Genomic DNA, 24,163 nt, shown 5'->3' on the forward strand with positions numbered 1-24,163 from the left:
CATAGAATATTTTACAGTCATAACTTAACTTTTATCGTTACCGTGAAATCCGAGTTGGTATTTTAAACAAACACTTGAAATTAATAACCAAACTAACTTTGCACAAAAATTTATAACGCAAAAAGCTTTATGACATTGAAATAAAGTTCAAATTATATTAAAAATAAGTTTCTTAATATTTTGGTTTACTATATCAGCTAAACTCTCCAAGTGGTGTATCTAGAATTTCAAATAGCAAGGTCCACTTAAGATATGAAAAGAAATATAGCTGTTTGAATTACCGTGAGACACAAGAATGGAATTTAACCGACTCAAAATAGAACAATATTATGTTTACATATAATGCTAACATGGAAAGGGAGCCTCTGACATGTTACAGTGTCAGCTACTTACAATCTACCTATGTGTGTCTAAAAGATCTGTATAGGTGTCATATTGTTTGTGCTGTGTGCTTGTTAGTGTATGCGTACAGAATAAATTTATATAAATTTAAAAGTTGTTTCAGATTGTCCTACAACTAATTTCCTATAATCTATGGGGACGTGGAGCGGTTGCTCGCTTGCTGAGCTGCCGACTCCTGTCTTTTTTTGGTACATAGTCAATTTCTCCTAATCTAGTGTTAGTTAGAAGTGGGTTGTGCTGCCTGTGTCCGATGTTGAGATTTTGATGTATAGCGTGTCCGCCCTGTAGTTAGGGGCTAGGTCGGCCTGTGTAAGATTATCCTCAAATATTTATTTACTTAGGTATTTATATTACCTATTCTGTACATCAGTGTGACCCCAACCTTTCTCCACGCTCGCACGAGATGCGCGCTCTGTTTTTAATTAACTCACGAACAAATGAATATTCTTGAAGTATGACGCCATTTTCTGTTCCCGTTGACTGCGACCGTCAGGGTGGAGCGTGCATGAGAACTTACATGTGGCGTGTTAAGGATAATTATTTACTAGATAGGCTTTTATTCTAATTTTCAGAGCCGTCTAGCAATCTAGCAAGTATATTAATATACGTATTATGCGAAGTGTATTTCTGACAAACAATATTATGCCAGATGAAGGGAACCCTAGGTTAGGTAGTCTGCTTGTGTTTCTGTTTTCTTTAATTGAGGTGTGCAATAAAGTATTTGTATTTGTATTGTATTGTACTGTACTGTACTGTACTGTACTGTATTGTATTGTATTGTATTGTGTTGTGTTGTGTTGTATTGTATTGTATTGTGTTGTGTTGTGTTGTGTTGTATTGTATTGTATTGTATTATATTAAAGTAAGGACGCTAAGCATGAAGAATTTGACCAAAATGTTCCTATCTATCGCACGCGCGTAATTATACCTATTACTGTCCCGCCCATGATGCCGGCGGTCAAAGCCACTGTGCAAGTTTAAAATCAGCTGTTTTCAATAAAAATAGTATTTTAATATTTTTGGATTTAAAAAAAATGCCGTCTCGCTCGCACAGTATAATTGACAACGGCGTCATCGGTGGGGCAGCAATATATCTGCGATAGAGATAGGAAACGGCGTGTCAAAAAAACTTTACGGGCCTGATTTTGTTCAATTATGTTTTAACGCTTTCTTACAAATTGATAAGTCAAAATAACAGACGACAAACGATTCATAGCTAATTCAGGCCAGTAACGCGTTTACGAATAACGCCATTCATATTCCGCGTCTTAACAATAGTAATGGTTCTTCTATTCATCTAATTCCGTGTGTGTCATACTTGCAGCTTGACGGTTGCTAATTGGTTGAAATCTAAACGCTGCTATTTGTCGAGACAATATTTACACTAACAAAAGAACAACAATGTAACCAACTAACCACAGAGTATAAAATTCAGCAGATATACCATCTCGGAAAATATGACCCGAATATTGCTGTATGAAACGACCTGTCTGGCTTAGTAGGTAGTCAATTTTTTAACACGCAGATACGTCTGCGAGCGATATTCCAAATTTTTATATTAAAGGAAAAAATGGAAAAGTTACACTTCCGGCAGGATTTGAACCCGCAACCTCCGCAATCCGTGCGTTGCTCTTAACCAATTGAGCTACGGAAGCCTACCAGAACCTTGCAAATCTTTCCATTCCTTCCCTTATGTATACACGCCTTTGGGGTGGCGTAAAGCGACATCTACCGTAAGACGATCCTGCCGGAAGTGTAACTTTTTCCATTTTTTCCTTTAATATAAAAATTTAGTAGGTAGTGACCTTGCCTATGTAGCCGATGGTCCTGGGTTCGAATCCCGGTAAGGGCATTTATTTGTGTGATGAGCACGGATATTTGCTCCTCAGTCATGGGTGTTTTTTTATGTATTTAAGTATTTATATATTATGCATATTGTTGTCTGAGTACCCACAAATACTAGCCTTATTGAGCTTACTGTGGGACTTAGTCAATTTGTGTGATAATGTCGCATAATATTTATTTATTTATTTATGTAAGTATGTTGTATGCTAACAATAATGTTTTCACATCACCAATTCGAAAAAGGACTTTATCTTCCCTGCTAGGAGGGATCAAAGTGGCACTTTTCTGCCTTGCTAGTAGGGATCAAAGTAAAACACATTTCTGTTCTAGGAGAAAAATTTGAAATTTTTTGCACATTATTTTATTTAGCTAAAATAATATTTTTAAACATCATCATTACCTCATAGGTGATGTGAAACCCAGTATGTGTCACATGGTAGCAAAATTATTTCCATCTTGGAAGTAGCATACTTGAATCCCTCACTACGCTCAGTATTCTAATTTAGAATCCCTCGCTACTCTCGGGATTCTATTATAGAATCCTTCGCTTCGTTTAGGATTCAGTGTACGCCCTCGCCGTAAATATGGCATTTTGCTTACTTATGACACGGGGTCCAACTTCAAAAACAAAACAAATGCTTCTGGGTCTCAGGAGGTAAAAGAGACCAATGGTAGAAAACAAATATAAAAATACCACTTCAAATAAAATAATTTATCAAAGGTATAAATGATGAATATGAATCTAATTAATTTAATAAACTTGACATATGCCTTAAATATTTTTATCCAACATTCCTAATTAATTAAAAAAAAGTAATGAAAGCTTTATTAACATCAATTACCAATATAAGTTAATCATTTTAAATTTTGTTAGAAATTGCAAATAAGTTTCAGAATAATTACATCAAAGACATATTTCTGTACATAATTAGGAAATATCGATTTTCGCTAAACGTTATTCGTATTCATTCAGCGCTGAACAATATAATGCCAATTTAATATAAATCACAGCGTGTTTGATAAACTCTCATGAATTATTTTTCCATGATTATCTGTGAATAAACGAGAGAATGGTGCCCAAACAATAAATAAATGACTGTGGGGAAATCTTAGAAAACCTTCACAATCACACAGTATTTCTCGTACAAAAGTTTGCTTGTGTTGTGTACATATACAACGATAATATTATTTAAATAATATGTAATTATGAACATCCCTGACTAAGGAACCTTCTTCACAGGAACTTGACCCTACCTGACACTGTCTGTATAGTCTGCAATAGGCTGAAAGGCCTATGATGATGACTCAGGAACAAAATATCCGTTCTCATCACACCAATAAATTATTCACCTATCACCTGTTCTCCTATCACCAACAAAATTTATTTGTTTAGCCCATAGGTGACTGGTATATTATACCTTTTGGCAGTAAGACCACATTGCTCGTCAGACTATGGCCGATGGGTCAGAAAGCTTCTTGAGTGGCGATCGCAGGAAAACGCAGCAGGAAAAGACCCACAAGATTGTCCGACGATCTGGTTAAGGTCGCGGGGAGCCGATAGATGAGAGAGGCGCAAGACCGGTCGTTGTGGAGATCCCTGGGGGAGGCTTAAGGGGCCCACTGACTATCAGTCCGCCGGACGATATCGGCCTGTCAGTTGTTCGGAATTGTCAAATTTTTGTTCTAACTGACCGGCCTATATCGTCCGGCGGACTGATAGAAAATGGGCCCCTTTATGTCCAGCAGTGGACGTCTTTGGGCTGATATGATGATGATGACTAAGACCACCATTTTTACATTCCTGTATTGTATAACAAATAACAAACGAATGCCGCGACTACACATTGGCCCTTATAAACTAGACAACGATTTTCAAGAAAAGATAACAACTGATGTACGATAACTTTAACTATCTGGAATCTAAACGACATACCGCTCAATTTACTATCCTTAAGACTAATTAAGGCATAGCCATAACATAGATTAATCGATTTAATACAGTAACTTTTTACATTTAGCGTTTCCGTCAACTCCTGTAGTTATTGGCCCAATGAACAATCCAAGTTTGAGACCTCGAGCGCCGAACTCAACTTTGTCATAAATCGAAAAACCTAAGGTAACCATTATAAATACCTTCTTAGGTCAATGTGGTGAAGATAAGCTAAATGTATAGCAGGTAAGACCGTCATAGGGCAAAAACCCTGGTATTTGTATACGTACGTCGCTCAGACATAGATAAAGGAAGAGCTTCATTCTGGTCTACCGACCTTCTGTGAGTGGAGTATGTGTACAAACCCAGGGGTTAAAAGCGACGAAAGAGCTTGTAGACGGTCTTCCCTACATTGACCTTAACCCATAGACATTTATATTACTTCGTAAAGACCGGCCTTACGAGCACTACGAATGGGGCCGATGCAGTGGAGTCAAAATATCGCATTTAGTTACACCAGCGCGCTCAGTCAGCTCAGTTGACAGTCTCATAACAGTTTCAAAACAACCTTAAACTGTTCTGATGGCGCATAGCGTCTAGGGCACATTCTTTGCACAACGTATAGCGTTTATAGGGTTAAGTGCACATAATCCGCAGTTATGCGAGATGATTGTCCGTAATTGACGCGACGCTTATCGCGTCGTGTCCTTCGTTTGTGCATAGCGACGTAATATAAATCATTGTTAGACAAATTGAGATAGGCACGCGACTTTCTGATTCTGACGACCGGTCTGGGATAGTGGGTAGCATATGGAACCGATGGTCCCGGGTTCAATCCCGGTAACATTTGTGTGATTGTAGTATATGCGCAATAAAGGGTACGATGTGATTTACCCTTTCCGTCACTATTGATATACATACATAAGTACTAAATAGTGTTTAATTTAAACGACCCTGTGTCCCAATCGGAGGGATACGCTACAGTGATGAACACAGATATTTGTTCTTAAGTCATGAGTGTTTTCTATGAGTCATAAAGTTATTATTACTATAGAGACAACATACCAAACAATGAAATTGTCGCAATCACAACATGTACCACGCGACCAAAACGTCGTAAGCGCCGGAAAATTCATGGCGCTTACGCGTTTAGGTCGCGAGATTCACACTCCGCTTCTATTGTTTGATGCCAAAATATTGATTCTCTGCTGCTGTCGGTGCTGTGTCGGTTCTATACGTTAGTAATAATAGTTCAATGATATAAGTATGTATTTTAATACTATATAAATATGTATATTGTCTATCGTCGCCTAGCAGGTACCCATATGATAGAACAAGCTTTGCTTAGTTTGGAGCTAGGTCGATATGTGTAGGATGTCCCCTAATATTTATAATTTGTTTATCAATAACGGTCGTTAGAATAAAATGTATTATTGAAATAATAAATAAATAATATAATAGACTGATATTGACCGGGATATAGACCGTGATTACCTTTTGTAATATTTATGAGCTCCCGATGATATTTCGACGCAGTTACATGCATCATGCATCATGTGACGGGTCACCCGTGAACATGATGCATCTAACTGCGTCGAAATATCTTCGGGAGCTCATAAATAATACGAAAGGTAATCACGGTCTATAACCCGGTCAATATAAGTCTAGTGAAACTAACCGTGAATCTTTCAAAACTATAATAAAATAATAATAAATATTTGAGTAAAGATAACACAGATGAACCTAATACCCAATAAGCTTCTACTATGGGTAATTATTTATCTTGAATAGACTATTTAAAATATTTGAACATAAATATGCCCAAGTTTCTCTCTTTATAACTTCAAAATACCTAATTAGATAAACACGCTTCTTTTTCATACCTACAATCTAATTTAACTTTAAAATTATCTATACCTCTTTTCAAGACTGAAATAGTCTTTTACAAAACATAAAGGCCACAACAGACAAAGCGCTTAACATTTCCAAGCAAGAACACAAACAATGCTTTGGCCAACATTTCACTTAAAACCCTTCAGTTCTTTTATAAATATCTTATTTACAAGCAAAAATACCCACAACGACGAGACTTGACCTGATTTGTCTCACAATTGCCAAAAGGAATTAGCATTTGAAAAGAATTCTCGACACCATTTTGGTACGTTTGAAAAATAGGCCCCAGTTGACTAACAATGGTTGTCGCGACGGTTAAATGACACGGAATAGGTATTTAAGTACGGTCAGTAGATGTAAGACCTAGGCTCTCTAAAAAATGTCGCGCGAGTGACTAAAAATATGTGAGTGAAACCGCTAAGTTAGTTAAGTTTTTTGTCTCCTGAAAATCAGCTTAAAATACATGGCGATTTTTTTATTCGCACCGATGAGTTATGAAGTACGAGTAGCAACGTGATTAATTGCACTCAATAATACAGTTACGAGGAGAGTACTTAAACTTAACTTACCTATGTCCTAATTTTGCACACAATTGAGGTCCATCACAAGGCTATATTTACTCATACTCCATAAAAACACTTGTCCTTTACAGGTATATAAAAATAGAAAAAAAATGAAAATTCCACGCATAAAGTCAAGAAAAACCTTTATCCCGCAAAGATCATTTAACAAAGGAACTCAAGAAGGAAATGACGATACAAGAGGCAACAAGCAAACAATTGTGACGTAAGGAAAGGACTTTAGGGGCTAAAATATAAAAGAAATCGCGTCACAAACGTCAGGGGATCCCTACAACGCGTCGTTAGTGAAAACATTTGAAGCCGATTCTAAGTTTGTCATCGTGTTAAAAAAAGCTGCCATAAATCTCTACACCCTGTACCATTGCAAATATAATTCTTTCAAATCACGGAAAAATCAACCTTAAACTCAAAGTAGAATGAGAAATGATGGAAGAATTTATAAAATTGCTCAAGATTTCAGAGTTTACAGATGAAACAAACCAAAAGAAACTCAATGTTGATGAAGAAAAGGCCAAAACGGAAGCAATTATAACATTGTAGTTTGGTATGGTGGCGTTTGATGGAAACTCCTTTGATCTGAGTGACATTTCGTAAACCAAAGATGATTTGGTCCGGTCGGTAGCACTTTCCCCTGCCGTGTATGATTTGAAGCACATTGTTTGAGTTATGGTTTGACTAATTATAAAAACTATTGAACTAAAACTAATGTTAAAAACATAAATGGAGTGATGAATGACAAGGGTGAAGAATGCTGGTATGATGGATGGTTATGGCTAGAAATAAATTTTGTAGTGCTCGGTATTTTAGGATTTGTGTTGATGTATGAGAAACTCAGGCCAAAATTTTTTTTAACTTTTCTGTTGCCAAACTGATTTGTATTGTCTTGGTTTTGAGACGGTTGTTAAATGATATTCAATGTACCAATGTATTTATGTAATCATAAATCTAGCTTGAGGAAAAATAACAACACTAAAACTATAACTTAGTTTACTTTTAATCATCTTTATATAATACTTAAGTACCTAATATCGTTTTTCGTCGAAGTTTCGTAGCATAAAAATAACTTCTATTAAAAATTAATGGCTTGTTTGCATTTAATATGACATTCACTAACTTTCTTTGACTTGAAAGAAGTTTTCAACAGAAGATTACTTTTAAATACTCAAATAAATTCAGTTAAAAATAAGCAGAATAAAATTAACCTTATATTTTCACAATCATTTAGAACTTTATTGCTTTGGTATTAAAGTTCAAAGTGGACTTTTTACGACCGATCTAATTAGTGTCATCTATTTTAATTCTCAGAAAGATCAGGGGGTGCATTCGGTTCTTTCACTGTGGTAAAGTGCGAGAGAGACGTAAATTCTATTTTAGATCGCACATATTTATTGATCGCTAATACAAAGTACGAAATGAATACTAAATGTCACTTTTAGTCGTAAGATTTAAGTCATATTGTAATAGTTTTGAATGATTCATGGTTAGTTTCACTAGACTTATATTGACCGGGATTTAGACCGTGATTGCCTTTTGTATTGTTTTTGAGCTCCCGAACAAAATGCATGTAACTGCGTCGAAATATCGCAAGCTCAAAAACAATACAAAAAAGGTAATCACGGTCTATATGTTACTCATTTTAATAAGGAAATTGACAGATACAGCTGCTGTTGATATCCGAACGTCACCCTTATCATATTAGACAAGAGGTTAAGCTTTCATTTTTAATTAAGTATGATAAATCTGTGGTGACAATTGTACACAACTCGACCCAATCATACAAAAAGCTATTTGTATTTGTATTTATATTGTAGTTATATGACTAGACTTAAGCGAGGTTTAGACTAGCAAGAACTTGCATGCAATTTACGTTACGTATTCTGTCACTCGACTTATGAAGGCAATTGACAGATACAGTGGCGTCAGCGGCGTAACAAAGACGCTGTTACAAAGACATAGTTTGGTGTAAGAGAAACATAGTTTATTTTACGCGACGCCAGAGAATAATTAATAGTACTAGGTACAGAAAGTTTTCAACACACACTCTTTATCAAAACGCGTCTATTACAACAGATATGACCGCAAGGGGGCGCAAGCGCAAGCAGGCGTCCGTTCCGTATTAGCGGTGCGCGGCAATTACTATGGCTAGACACCAAAATTGGTGTGGGCCGCGTGGGGCCGCATTGTACTTGTAGCGACGCGACGAAATCGCGGAGTGAGCCACGCCTGGCAACGCGCGAATAGTACTTAAAGAATGCGGCTGCAATTGGCATCTGATCCTAAAGTGACGTTCGGATGTCAACTGCATTATTATTCAGGCGTCGCGGAAAATAAATTATGCATGTTTCTCTTACCGTAAAACCGCGTCTTAAGGTTCCTAATCGAAAAACACGTTAAAAAAACTAAAATAGCTGTAGGCAAATTAATTGTCTATAATTGACGCTCCGGCAGTATGTAGTTAACTAAGACGATAGTCCTTAATAGATTATTTAGTTTTTTGATCTCAACAACCCAAAATACGTGTATACTTGTCTTTCTGTGAGAAATTTTCAAAATAGTCCCAAAACCTAGGCGTAGTCACCATGTAAGTTTGGTCGGATGTTCACATCGGACGTTATGGAATTAGAGGTGAGAGTTATAAAAAATAATTTTTAGCCAATGACTCAACTAGAATCGAATTCAAACTTCGCCATGACACATACCACAATCTAATTCCGGTGGCGCCGGCTATTTCAATATTTCCCGTGAATGAGTGCGGCTTCAAAGAGAAACAAAGTATACGCGCTCAATTATACGCGCTGTGACTTGGGTTGTATGTGACGTTTTGTTCTTGACAAATGTACATACTACATGTACATGTAATAATCGAACCAAGCTAACTTGTGTGGAAGTGTCACCATAAACGATGAAACACGAGGTATGAATACGATGTTTATTATGTGCACATAAATATTTCTGTGATGTAATCACTTTGTCAAATCAAATGTCGTAAGTTAGCTCAGAATGTATCGGCCAACAGTTCAAAAGACTAATTTTTTAACATGCAGATAAGTATGCGAGCGATACTCCAAAATTTATATTATTTTGTATTTTCGTAGCTCAATTGGTTAAGAGCAACGCACGGATTGCGGAGGTTGCGGGTTCAAGTCCTGCCGGAAGAGTAAATTTTTCCAATTTTTCCTTTAATATAAAATTTGGAGTTCAAAAGACGTAAAAATCCAAATGGTCTCTATTTGACCTATAATAGTTGAATAAATTTAAGATAAGAATGCCTTGTGGCATTCAGTATGTTGTTTATACATTTTTTATGTATTTGTGCAAGTATTTAAGAATTATTAATATAAAAAATGTAATAACGCTATCAGACGAATAGTATGGGGTTCTTCAAAAAAGGATTGTACAGGTATTTAAAGGGTCGGCAACACGCATGTAACATTTCTGGTGTTGCAGGCGTCCAGAGGCTACGGTGACTGCTTACCATCAGGCCGTATGCTTGTTTATTTAATTACACGAACGGGTCTACCGCGATTTAATTTCATATGCTTCGTATGCTTGCGTTATTTCGAATGCTTGTTTGCCACCGACGTGATATAAAAAAACCGGCCAAGTGCGAGTCGACTCGCCCACGGAGGGTTCCGTACTTTTTAGTATTTGTTGTTATAGCGGCAACAGAAATACATCATCCGTGAAAATTTCAACTGTCTAGCTATCACCGTTCATGAGATACAGCCTGGTGACAGACAGACGGACAGCGGAGTCTTAGTAATAGGGTCCCGTTTTTACCCTTTGGGTACGGAACCCTAAAAAGGTCTGCTGAGTACAAAAAATAGTTTTGTGTAACAAAATTTAAATAAATAAACAAGTAATACCTACTCACCTACATACAACATGTCACACTGCCAATCATACTTTAATCCCTTTGAAACTACAAACATTTCTTGGAACTAATCAAATAAGCTGGGCGCCAACGCAATTAAAATGCGTAGCACCATGTCAGTGTCACAACGTGGTTATTTATACACGGTGGCTAAAAAATAAGTGCATTCTCGTTGCTATGGAGGTTTTAGGATTATACTGAGCAACTTTTACTATGGGACCAACCCCGAAATCGTGAAAAAAAATTTCGCTGTTTCATACATTTCGGCTGGTCCATTTTCTATGGGAGGGATTTTTTTTGCGATTTCGTAGTTGGTTCCATAGTAAAAGTTGCTCAGTATAATCCCAAAACCTCCCTGGCAACGGGAATGTTCTTAATTTTAGCCACCCTGTATACACCTTTCGCGCCGAATTATGGTCCCTATGGCAGTTCCATAACTCTCTCTTTTGATTGGGCTTAATAATAAGAATAATTGACAAAAAAAAAAATTAACCCTTAAATGGTCTACGCAAGCACCGGCTTTTTAAAGTAATACTATAAGTTTTACGTCGATTTAGGACTAAGCCAAGTTCCATCTGCAACTAAAACTGCTGAGCGGAAACTCCTGGGAATTGCGAATAGGTATAGCCAATGGAATGAGATTGCTGTAGAATGACCCTGTGAGCAGACCTCGTAAACCCCCATGGCTCTGCCATTTAGATAATTTTCCGTAATTCTTGAAACTGCTCACAAAAGACGAGAATCGGTTAAGAAACGCTATCGAGAACGTAACTTCACCTACCTGTCTATGCATTTCGCTCATACAGTCGCCATCAGATGTAATGACGGCTGTACTCGCATATTAGTGCGAGTGAGATGTATATAAAGTAAAATGACGTAGACTTTAGCGTATATGTCAGTTTTGACACTGTCAGTCAGTGACTCATGGTACGGGTACTGTAGAGGAGAATACGAAAGCATTTTTGTCCAAGCTAAAACGGAGCACTTCGCTACCGCTCGGTCAATAATATAGAGATTATACAATTTATGAATAAGTGCAGTATAAGATTAATAACAATATCCCGGCTCACCCGGCCCTAACCGTGTGATTGATGTTCTTTATTAATCCAATACAATATTTATCCCGTTGTCATTGGAGACAATTACCGCATGCTGTGTTATGAGCACTGTAATTAATGTTCTTTCTGCGGGTCGATTATGAGGTTTTTATGGTGTGGTGGCATGTAGATGGTATGTTATTATGGCGGTTAATCAAATTAAATTAATGAAAAAGTGATAAACGAATTTTAAAAACCAGATAACAACCGCCATGAATTCTCTTGAGAAGCAATTTAACTGTGTCAGTTGTATGGGAACCCTTCGTGAAACATAAGGCATTACCGTATTAAAGAAAGGTGAAAGAAATTAATTTCAGTACCATTTCGTACCTTGTCACAGTGACAAACAATATGAAAGTCGCAAGGGACCTTATAGGTACTTTTGTCACTGACCAAAGGTACAGTCAAGGCCATAAATATATATACATACACAAAGATTCAAAAATATGATTACGCTCTGACACCTTAGACAATAAAGTCGTGTTCACATATTTTTGAGCCATATGTCTGGATCGATATTTTTGCCTTCGACTGTACGTAGTGGATAGAACAACGCTTAATATACACAAACATACACAGTGTCAATAACGTAAAGGCTTGCTTCAGTAATGCAGACGACATTACTGCCGTCATCATAATTTAAGAGCATAATGGCACTTGTCGGTGGAGTATGCGCCAGTTTTCGCGGTCCTCGGCCAGGTTCTTTAGGTCCCTGTGACACGACATTTGCTTTCGCTTTCAGATGCCGCAAATCTCAAAATCGTGGATTGCGTGGATTTTTGACATTTGCGGCAGCAATTCTGCTGCAGTGATGCTGATGTGATCTTAATCGGAACGGTATCTTTATGAACTCACGACTTTTAAAACCATTTTAATCCTAACTCCCCCCAAAAATTCCATAAACGCGTTAAACGTAATTTTCATCTCAATTTCCTATGAATTATAAAACAGCGTTTAGCTCACAGGAAGCGAACCGTATTTATCTAATTGAGTTTAACCGTTTCCTGCGTTCATTTTATGGCTCTTCATTTAGTCTGTTTTAGTTTTATTTTTGTTCCGGTTTTAGTGGATGGTTGTTATAATTTTGCATTTGCATTAGCAACAGGCAAACAAGCAGACGGATCGCTTGATGGTAAGCACTTACCGTCACCCATGGACACCCGCAACATCAGAGGAATGGAAGTACGCTCTTTTCTTGAAGGTTGTATCGGTCCGGAAATACCGCAGGCGACAGAGTTCATTCCCCAATTTAGCTGTGCAAGGCAGGAAATTTCTGGAGAAACGCACAGTTGAGGACTGCCAACTATCTAAGTGGTGAATATGGAAATGTTGTCGCATGGCGAGAAGCGGCTGGGATTGAATTGACCTATAAGTTCAAGCAAACCAATATACATAGATAATTCTCGTACCTAATTGTACAGTGCCATCTACAACAGTTATCAGGAAACATCGTAAATTGTATAGCAATTTCGGTGCAGCATTGTTGTTGGGTTCGGGTATAGGTACCCAATTCCCGCTGAAATTGTTTTCTTTGTTCTTTAAACGGAAACGTATTTTAACAGAAGAGATACAGCACAGAAAATATTACAATCAAACAATAAATCACACCTGGTGGAACGGGGACTTAAGAGCTGTCGATTTTAGTCGCAAAAATGTAAAATTGATAGATTTAGTCCGTGAAATTTTACACCTTTTGTTACCTAATTGAAATAACAAGTACTGGTTTCTATTAGCACGTCTTCTTATCTTACCTTTTATCAGATCAGTTTTTTGAAAACAGACTCGCTAAATTAGTAATGTTTGCTTTTCTGATGGACGTTTAGGTAAACGCGCGTAAAGCACTGATTTTGTCGCTCTTATTTGTAAATTTCGTAAAGTTTGGACGGCTAAACATGGTAATTTTGTATTACACATATCCTGTACTTGACGTTTATCAGACTACATTTTTATTATTATGACTTTGAAGTAGTGTAAATGAAAGTTAGACGAAATCAATTTTCTCCAGAAATTACTTCAAAACAAGTGACAATTTCTCTGAAAATCGACTTAATTTCAACGTAATTTTGATACTTAAACAATCTACAACATTTGCTGAAACTATTCTTATACATCAATTTGTATAATTTACCACCATGATTTTTTGATGAATTTTTAAAAACTGCCCCTTGTCTTCATGCATTACCGGTGACGCACGCTCGCGACCTCATTATTAAAAGGCAAGATGAGAAGACGTGCTAATAGAAATCAATACTTGTTATTTAGATATTACGTAACAAAACGTGTATAATTTCAACGACTAAATCTATCAATTTTACATTTTTGCTCCAAAATCGACTACGGCCTCTTAACACCTTCACTGCGTTATGAGTTCGAAAGAACCAATGCATAGGATGCTTAATATCGAGTTAAGTACACGAATTGCCGCAGCGAAAGTGTTTAACCAACCTTAATTGATGATCTGATAATAATTCTATAAATTGCTTATACCAATACACGGAGGTTGCAGCGGAATTGCTCCAAATTTTACGATTTCTGATTATGAGGCACGGAACGTTCTACGTAAGTCTACAAAATTTCCTCAATTTTACCACCTGAACTGACCATACAATAATGTAATTGTAATAAATCGAAAGTTGTACAACTGTTATAAAATCTTGACAATACTCAATACTCAATATCTTTATTGCTAATAAGGACGAATCCATGCAGTAGTGGATACACAGTATCAAACCAATTTGAATATATATATAGGTAAGCAATTAATTTTATACATGTCAAAAATATAGATACCCAATAAATTAAAATTGATGAGGTCATTTCGATTACAATAATAATGAATAATTATACAGATTAATTCGTCATGAAATTCTACAAATAGTAATAATAAAAGTCTAAAACAATAAAAAATGAAAAAAAAAAAAAAAAAAAAATGAGTGTAATTGTCAGTCTTTGTTAATCAAATATCTTACCAAAATATTCGTCTAGGTTATAAAATGGTCTACTTATTAGGTATGTCTTAAGATTTGCACTGAACTCCTTAACATTACTGGAATCCTTAATTTTTATGTCAAGACCATTATAAATTTTAATTGCGATATGGTTGATGCTTTTCTTATAGTATGCAAAGTGTGATTCAGGTAGCATAAGATCTAAATTGCGGCGAAGCGGGTATCTCTTACATTCTTTTATAAATAAGTACCGGCCGAGGTCATGTTTCCCGAAAAAATCTTAACATCGCGAAATAGCACCGTACACCGACATCTAGCGAGTAATTAAGCAACTGAAATTAACTCCTTGCAACTAAAGGCTGTCCCAAAAATACACATGCAATTATTTTTGGTAATAGTCCAATAAACAGCAGTAACTTCCAACTGCAATGTCAAGGCCGCAATGAATCGGTGTTATACTCGAAGTAACACGGTCATATGTAAGTGCTCGTTTAATATACACACCCACTCAATGACACACAGTTCAGATATGTTAAACGCTTGAGGATGCAGTATAGATGTCTATCTAGTGTATTACACTTATCAATGCTACATGTAGATAGATACTCTCTCTCTGTGGTCGCTCCCTCATGACTGAGGATCCTGGTCATCAGCGGATGTGGATGCTCCACACCTGGTTCTTGTAATCTGCCTCCATCGGTGCCTGTCCATCGCGTCTCTGACGACCGAGCAAAAGCTGGTTGAGGATGGGGCCCCCTTTACGGGCAATGGAACGAAGCATGCTACATATTAGAAAAATAGAAAAAGTAAAAAGCCAAGACATAAGAAATAGAACAAAGATTACTGACGCGCTAAAACATGCACTCACACTAAAGTGGAAATGGGCTGGCCACATCTCAGTTACACAGATAAACGATGGACCAAAACAACCACACAATGGAAGGGGCCAACAGGGAAGAGAAAAATTGGAAAACCAAAAAGAAGGTGGGCTGATGACATAAAAGACATAGCAGGAAACAATTGGATGTATAAAGGCAAAGACAGGGAAACATGGCATAAGATGGAGGAGGCCTTTACCCAATAAGGGGTCCATATTTCATTTGAACTTATAATATATAAACTAATCATACTAACATTAACCCTAGGGAAAAAGAAACTAACAACCAAAATAACAACACATCAGAATTGTAATTACCGTTTTTATGTGAAATATGGAATAAATGGCTTTATTATTTATTATTTATTAGAAGTGTTTTTTCCAGTGGGTCGAAAACCCCATGGGCATATATGGGCTCAGTAAAAAAAAAACTTTAAAAAAATATGGTTGTCTGTAAAGTCGGCTTACGGACGATAATTTTGGGTGATAACGCCATAAGAAAACATTAGATTAGATTATTTAGATGATTACAGTACAAATTACATTAATGTCAATTTATAAGAATCTACACTGTGATCGTCAGAAATAAATTTAAATAATAGCAAAATAATCCAATATTAATTTCATTTCATTTCATTAATTATACATTGACGTAACGTTACCATGGAGATCTGTCCGCAACGTGACACTTTTTCAGAGAGGAAGCATCGAATTTAGCCAGGTAGTCCCCTATGCGTGAGACCGCGTCATTACGGACGTTAGACCTTGCTTGTTCGCGAATCGCGTCGCCTGCGTCCTTGTAACGCATGCGCATACGCATTGATTATAGAAAGCCAATTCAAATTTACATTGTGAAATCGAAATGATATCAATAGTCTGGCATGCCCAATTTGTCAGTAAATAAGAACAAAAATAACTATAGGTGCTTTTCATTTGGGTGCTAGTATTAGTGTAAGACAAAAACAGTATGATTCTCTCCTATGTTTGAAATGAGACAGTCCCTAGCCAAGCCAGGCGTGGATCACTCCGCGATTTCATCGCGTCGCTACAAGTACATGCGGCCCACACCAATTTTGGTGTGTAGCCATAGTAATTGTCGCGCACCGCTACGGCACGAACGCCTGTTCGCGCTTGCGCCACCTAGCGGTCATATATGTCGTCATAGACGCGTTTTATTAGTGAAGTTTCTGTACCTAGTACTATTATTTATTCTGTGGCCAAGCTATATTAATGATGTCAGTCGCGCGTGCATTTCGCTTGTACTTATCCGTAGTATATTTGTATTGGCGCGAGCTGACACACGGGCGACTGACATCATTTATAAATCATGTCGATGTCACAATGTAAGTTTTTTGAATGAGAAGTTTGAATCGGTCTCTAGCTCAATCACTTAACTGTCTATTACCGTCAGTAGTACACAAAGTTTAAGTTAGATGGCACTGAACCGAGCGCTTTGATTTCTACATCGCGCTAAAGATTTTTTTTTGGGTTTGTAAATAAGTAAGATTCGTAGCGAGTTATTGTGGACATTATGGTTGATTAGGCACAGATGAACCTAAAGGTTCCGCTGTGTGCAATGTTTTGTTATATGATGATCTACTGCCAATAAATAATATTCTGTTTATCTATGTATATGGCCATAGCTTAGCATTAAATGAACAGTTAGTTCTGTTGTGGATATATAGACAAAATAGTTACTTATTTGTATTACAAAGAGCAAGCGAAATGTCGCTAAAAGCGATTTAAAATAATAGTGAGTGAAACCGTACTGATCTTAATATTTTAAAATATGTCTCACGATAGTTTAATTTCGAGCAAGCGAAATATTCCAAAATTGATTCGAAAGTGGAATCTTAAGCATTGCGAGGGTTTCACGACACGAGGGTTAAACAAACTTTGCTATCAAGTGACACAAAAGTATACCAACTATACTAACTGTCAAACTACAAATAAAATCCTAGTGAACGCTATTAATTTTGTATCATACAAAATCATCACTTATAAGAGTTATGTCAATTTCACGAGCCAACATGGGGAAACAACTCAAAATTAGCATCAGATTAGGTCTAAGCCACTTGGATGAAATACAACTTTCTCATCAGTTTTTAAAGAATAAACAGAGCCTTTACGAGCAGAGCTAATGTGATGATTAAATCTTTTTTACACTTTAGTATTACTAATTCAGTTACGTTAAACATATTTGAATGAAGCGTAAGATTTATTATAATTCTAATAAAAATGTGGCAACCACTTACTTTAGATATATAATAATTTCTTAAATAAAGGTTTAATTTATATCGTAGAAAAATGGATTTATTTGAGCTAGGAAAAATAATCTTATGGAAGGTCTTCCAGTTTTTGAATTATGAACGTTTCTTCGCTTATAACATAACCTTTTTGTGATAGGAGGCAAACAAGCAGACCAATCGCATGATGGTAATCAATTAACGTTGCTTATGGACGCCTGCAACACCAGAGGGCTGAGCAACTTGCATGTGCATTGCCGGCCTTTCATATACCTACACAAGTTTTAAATATATCATCATTATCAATATTTAAGAGCTATGCTCTTATCGGTGGAGTAATCGCCACTCTTGTCTTTCCTGGGCCAGCCTTTTGACAGCCTAATAAGTATATCACATATATTATTTAAAAAAAAATCTTTTCTGTTTGTGATTTTACATTTTCTGAGCATTTCCTTCATATACTTTCCCCTACTCTTGATATTTGACAGGCAATCTTGTACAGAAGGCAAAAATATCGATCCAGACAAATGGTTCAAAAATGTGAACACGACTTTATTGTCTAAGGTAAGAGCGTACACATATTTTTGAAACTTTATGCCCTTGAAATGTACATTGTGTCAATTAGTTACCACTATTTTAAAATTACTAAACCCCAATTATACCATTAAACAATAACAAAGACATACCTAAATACATCCAATGCACATCCATAAACACAAAACAACACAAACCGTCACATTCGAAATCCAAATTCACAAAAGTTTCATCAACTTGCCAATTTCTTTCAACTAAGTAAAGACATACGGACATGAATCCAACCTTTATAAGCCTTAGGTAAAGGCATGACACACGCGAATGTCACTGGCCAGTATTTTTAACTAAGTAAAGCGCACACGATTACTGGCTAGTTTTTTTTAAACCAAGACTAAGGCGCCAGGATACTGCCAGCGCGCGCGCCGCTCGCGGACTGAGCGGAGTGCACTAATCCTCTAGTTTACGCAGCATAGTTAAAAATAAATGCTTTCCTGCTGGGCACGATGGGACACTGTGTCGGTTGACAGATTAGTGAGTTATCCCACTTTGTTCTTTGACTGATCGTAAAATCAGCTGTCAAAATGACATTTGTCACAGAAAAAGAAACTATACCAGCAAATCTTCAGAAAATTCAACGGTAGACAGCTTCATGAAATGCTTCTTATTTATTTAATAACACACTAAATATCGACAATTTGAGTTTCACTCTGATTTGACACCTAGGCATGCATTATTACTATTAGAAAGCGGAAAAACTTAACTGAGGGCCTACCACGAACACCGAAGTTCACAAATTGCGGGCATCTTTCTCTTTTACTCCAATTAAGGCGTAATGAGAGTGCCAGAGAAAGATGCCCGCAATTTGCGAACTTCCGTGTTCGTGGTAGATCCTGACATCGTAATCTTATCATTATCTCATGACATAACAAACTAGTATTTTCCACACAAAGAATAAGGCCCACAATATTGCTTAGTTTTTCTTAGTGAGACAAATCTGCTTGCCGCTAATATTGTGTAGTTCGGAATGTATTGATATGTTAATTATTTGTTTAGAATATCTCTTTAGAAATCTGGCGGGGACGCGTTATTGTTCATAGGTAGCTACAGTCACACCTCGGTAAATAGACTATTAAACATCAAACATTTATTCAGCAAATAGGCCACAGGGGCACTTTTACATGTCAATTTTTACAAACAATAAAATTAACCCAAAAAAAAAACAATTACATAAATATAAATGTCAAATTACACAAAAAAAGCTAATAAAAAAATATACAAACAACAGAAGTACTAAGAGATGTAAAGGGTCTCCAAGACTTGAATTGTTATATAATTAATAAAAAGACAATATATTAAATCAGACAAACAGACAAGATAATATACGTATTAAATATATTAATAACGGGTCACTCACGTGTTTTAAGTCGAAAACGCTCGACATGTTTCACTCCGTACCGAGTAGCGTCATCAGGAGCTTGCGTCGACGGTGACGGACCGGCGCAGACTGCGGGCCGCAGCCCTCCGCGCCCGATGACTCGGCGCGGGCGCCGGTGGCGGCAGGGGGGGGCGAGAAACTACCCTCGTTTACGGCATTATTGTCAAATGATGGGTTGCACACAACACTCACTACGTCATTCGCTAATGGTTCGTTCACACTGTCCACCGACGTAGTACCCAAAACAGTTTTCCAGCTCGGAGGCACTGACCAACCACAATCACGGTTAAAATTCGGATGACGACCAATTTCGATAGCCTCCCGTACTTTTCGCTGAATCACAAACTGAACACGTGAGTGACCCGTTATTAATATATTTAATATGTCTATGTCTCACGGAAGTTTTTTTATTAAGATAATATACGATTAAATGATTCTGATTCCGATTTATATTATCCTCCTGAGACCCAGAAGAATTTGTTTAAACATTTTTACTTTTGTCTTAGGAGGTTATATGACAAAATAGATGTAACCTTCGATTGTTTGCGTCACGTTTTATTTCTACTACTTAATTACCGTTAATATACTTGGAAAAGTTGGAAACATGAGTTTATTTTTCCAATTAGTTAAATATGAAACGACTTTCACAAATCTATTAGAGCAAGATAAGTCTAAAGTAATTCAGATTTTTAGTAGTGTTGGTTAAAATTTGTAATAAGAGATCTCGAGTGTAGATTTGGAAAAGTAGACTCAGTTTTATGTTACTGGGCTTTATTAAAATGCTTCTGATTGTTTTACGTCTGGAGTCGAGTCTTTTTTAAGTTTTTTAAAAGTGTATCAAATAATCGGGTCTCATACGATAACCATATGTAGGTATAACATTTTTTTTTTGGGGGACTAGGTCAATTTGTGTTAAATTATTTTTCCCCTCAATAGCTCGGAAAGCCGTCTTTTATTCTTTAAAACAAGCGGGGAAAAACGTATTTTATGTGGGGAAAGTAATTTGACCTTGGATGGAGCGTGTTTAAGTAGCTTGACAGATAACAAAACGTAAAACGCTCATAATAATGGTTTCGTTCGATATTAATTATTAATGATAATGGTTTGAGAATCTAATAAAAAATACCAAATTTAGCTTTATTTAATAATTTTAAGTCATAAACCTTAAAATTCCATAAGAAACGTTAGATTTTTATGATGTTAAATAGAATTCTGAACGCACAAGTTGAGTCGATGCAATTTCAAAACGCATCGTTGACATTTCATGCCTCAGAACAGAAATGTCAACATTGTCAACAAAATTTTTACTTAAAAACACTTCTCACCGACTCACGTAAAAATCAGAATGTCCAGTGTTTGCTGTTATAATATCGTTAAAAAAAAAGTGATTCCAGTGATGAAGATGATCTAACGTCTGTGGATGTTGCACTTTTCTCGCTATAGTGAGGGGGAAAGTTTTGTGTTACACACGGGTGCAAATGTATTTTACTTCTCGTGTGTTGAAGCACTCGCTCCGCTCAGGATTCTATTTTAGAACTCAACTATAGAATCCTTTCCCTTGCTCGTGTTTCAATTTTACACTCGCGGGTAAAATACAACTTTGCACCCTTGTATAACAAATAACTATTTCAGCAGACCAGCTGGTAAAGGCTCTCTTGATTGTTCAAAAACTGATGAGAATGTTGCATTTTATCCACATGTAAAAAAATTGAGTTGTTTCCTTATGTTGGCTGAATGAAAAATGAAATTGATTTAATAACATTCATTTTGAATAAAATCTCTCTGATTTTGTTTGATATTTGAAAGTTAGTATTTTTCTCGTGTTGGTGTGGTGAAAAAGTTTGTGTTTCACTCGGTGGCAAAGTTTATAGTATCACATGATAAATAACCGAGTAAAGTTGGATTAAAAGTCCGAGCTAGAGGTTACTTTGGGAATTAATTGTATCGAGCGAAGTGTCATAATTCGTGTATCGGCAGCTATGATATTAAAGATAATATAGTCAAGAACTACATTTTTTTTTTCACGTCTACGAATATCAACGCCTCTTAGAAAAACAGGATCATATAAAGAGATTTTTCGCCTTCTGGCTCAGGGAACCGCCTTAACTCTCGTGCCTTGAAATCCTCGCAACGCTCAAGATTCCACTTTTCGAACCACTCGCTACGCTCGTGGTTAAATTTTGAAATCTCGCTTGCTCGGGTATCAATATTAGCACGAGAGGTTAAACAACAACTTTACTTTGTAAAACAAATAACTAAAGTTATGTCGAAAAAGGCCACATGAAATTATAAGTATTGGTTGCGTAAAATTCCATTTTTACAGGTTTTACTGTATATTGTTTCGCAAGAGTTTTACAAATACGAGTTCGTACTCTCGTTACTTAAGAAAAACTTGAACTCAGTTATATAATTGCTGAACTTAAAAAAGATATCGGTACTATTGGCACGTAAGTAGGTTGGCACGAGTTTGGATTGGAACTTAATTTTAATAGTTTTATGATATACTAGCTTTTGCCTGCCAAGTATAATCCCAAAACCTCTCTGGCAACGGGAATGCACTTATTTTTTAGCCAGCCTGTATATGGATATTTTCTGCCAAACTTTAGTCTTTTAAGTGTAAAAGTAAAATATCTGTAGGTAAGTTTTTCTATCTGCGCTGTATGTTTTTAAAAACAACAATTTCTTTGAAAACTCAACTCTAGCTAAAACATATATCATAACATTTTTCCCCTAGGACAAAATAACAAACGTTGTGTGTGTATGATAATTGTTCTCGAATCACGCTCGGATTGTGTTTGTTCATTTTCTTTGAATTAATTACAATGGGACACAGGGTTGTGTGGTTCAGCCGACTAAGGGACTTTTGAAAAAGATAATTGATATCCAAGAAATATACTTTTCACATCACCAATTCGAAAAAGGGTTTTTTCTTCCCTGCTAGGAGGGATCAAAGTGGCACTTTTCTTCCCCGCTAGGAGGGATCAAAGTAACACTTTTCTGTTCTAGGACACAATTTTTAAATTTTTTCGCATTATTTTTTGAGCTTAAATAATAGTTTTAAACATTATAATTACCTTATAGGTGATGTAAAAAGCAATTTTTTTTTAATGAAATAGGAGGCAAACGAGCAGACGGATCACCTGATGGTAAGCGATTACCGCCGCCCATGGACAACCGCAACACCAGAGGGGTTGTAAGTGCGTTGCCGGCCTTTAAGATGGGAATACGCTCTTTTCTTGAAGGTTTGAAGGTCATATCGGTCCGGAAATACCGCAGGCGACAGTTCATTCCACAGTTTAGCTGTGTCACATGGTAGCAAAATTCTACTCAGGATTCTACTTTAAAATCCCTCGCTACTCTCGGAATTCTATTATAGAATCCCTTGCTTCGTTTAGGATTCAATTTTACGCCCTCGCCGTAAATGTCATTTTGCTCCCTTGTGACACAATCTTCTATTACCGAACGAGCGTTAAGTATGCCATTCAAAACTGTTTACTTATTCAGCTCGCATTTCGCAATAAATTTTCGTGAAATTTTGTGAGCAGGATGAAAAATGGATGGTATTTTTGATTGAGTTTTTTTAAAATTTTTCAAAATGGCGGAGCCATCGTTGTATTCCACCATACCTTATAAGTTTTACTATATATCGTCGCTATACTTACTCAACCTCATATCTGCAACAAACATTTGATGGAAATGTCGCTTTTCTTTCATTCGGAATACGGGTGTTTTTGTCATCAAACGAGTGTTGCAGATACGAGGTTGAGTAAGTATAGCGGCGATATGTGATTTAGCCACGAATAATAACTACAATGACCCAAAATATGTTTTTTTGTACGTCGGGGGCAATCAAGCATACGGCCCGCCTGACGGTAAGCAGTTACCATAACCTATCCAGAGGCCTGCAAATCCAGAGGAGTTGCGCGGCCCTAACACTCCGCACCCTCGTTGAGCTCTGGCAACCTTACTCATTTGTTACCTATTTGGCTACGCTTTTCTGTACTTCCCCAGTTGGAATCTGCTCTAGATCTGGAATGACACCCGCTGTGCTGTGCCCTGCTACACAGTGCCCATATCTCATTTATGAACGTAGTTTAAGTAATTACCCGGACCCAAAATATATCATAAAAAATAAATAAATAAAATAAATCATGATCTCCTAGTTTAACTTGCTCAAACTTTTTTTTCTAATGTAAACCATGTTCACCTAACCAGAAACCGGTGTGTCTTACAAATGATAATCTCAAACGGAGTCTGAGATTAATGCTTCCATACCCCGGTTACCATTGTCGGGTGCGGAAACGGCTAACGACATAACTCCTTTAAAATTCGACACATTTTAAAATCTTCTGGCACTCAGTGTATTGACACAGGGCGGACACGCTATACATCAAATATCACTTGCGTTTCTATGTGTGAACGGCAAGTCTGTACACGCGGCATGCGTCATTGTGTAAGTTGCTTGAAAATAGTACTGAGCGCGGCCGGCAAACGGGCGTCA

At 36.8% G+C, this 24,163-nt stretch overlaps 1 protein-coding gene across 3 annotated transcripts in view; it reads right to left on the bottom strand.

Moving 5' to 3' along the window:
- LOC134748344 (nephrin-like) overlaps positions 1 to 18,612 on the bottom strand; it is a 167,441-nt gene extending 148,829 nt beyond the window's left edge. The window contains exon 1 of one of the 3 annotated variants that reach the window (XM_063683115.1): positions 18,380 to 18,612. The gene's annotated coding sequence lies outside the window, so the exon portion shown is untranslated. The remainder of the gene's footprint in view (positions 1 to 18,379) is intronic. The other 2 variants (XM_063683117.1, XM_063683113.1) reach the window with 2 other exon arrangements.
- Between the last annotated feature and the right edge of the window lie 5,551 nt (positions 18,613 to 24,163).

Source organism: Cydia strobilella, chromosome 16, assembly GCF_947568885.1.
Source record: "Cydia strobilella chromosome 16, ilCydStro3.1, whole genome shotgun sequence".
In the NCBI taxonomy this organism is placed as follows: Eukaryota; Metazoa; Arthropoda; class Insecta; order Lepidoptera; family Tortricidae; genus Cydia; species Cydia strobilella.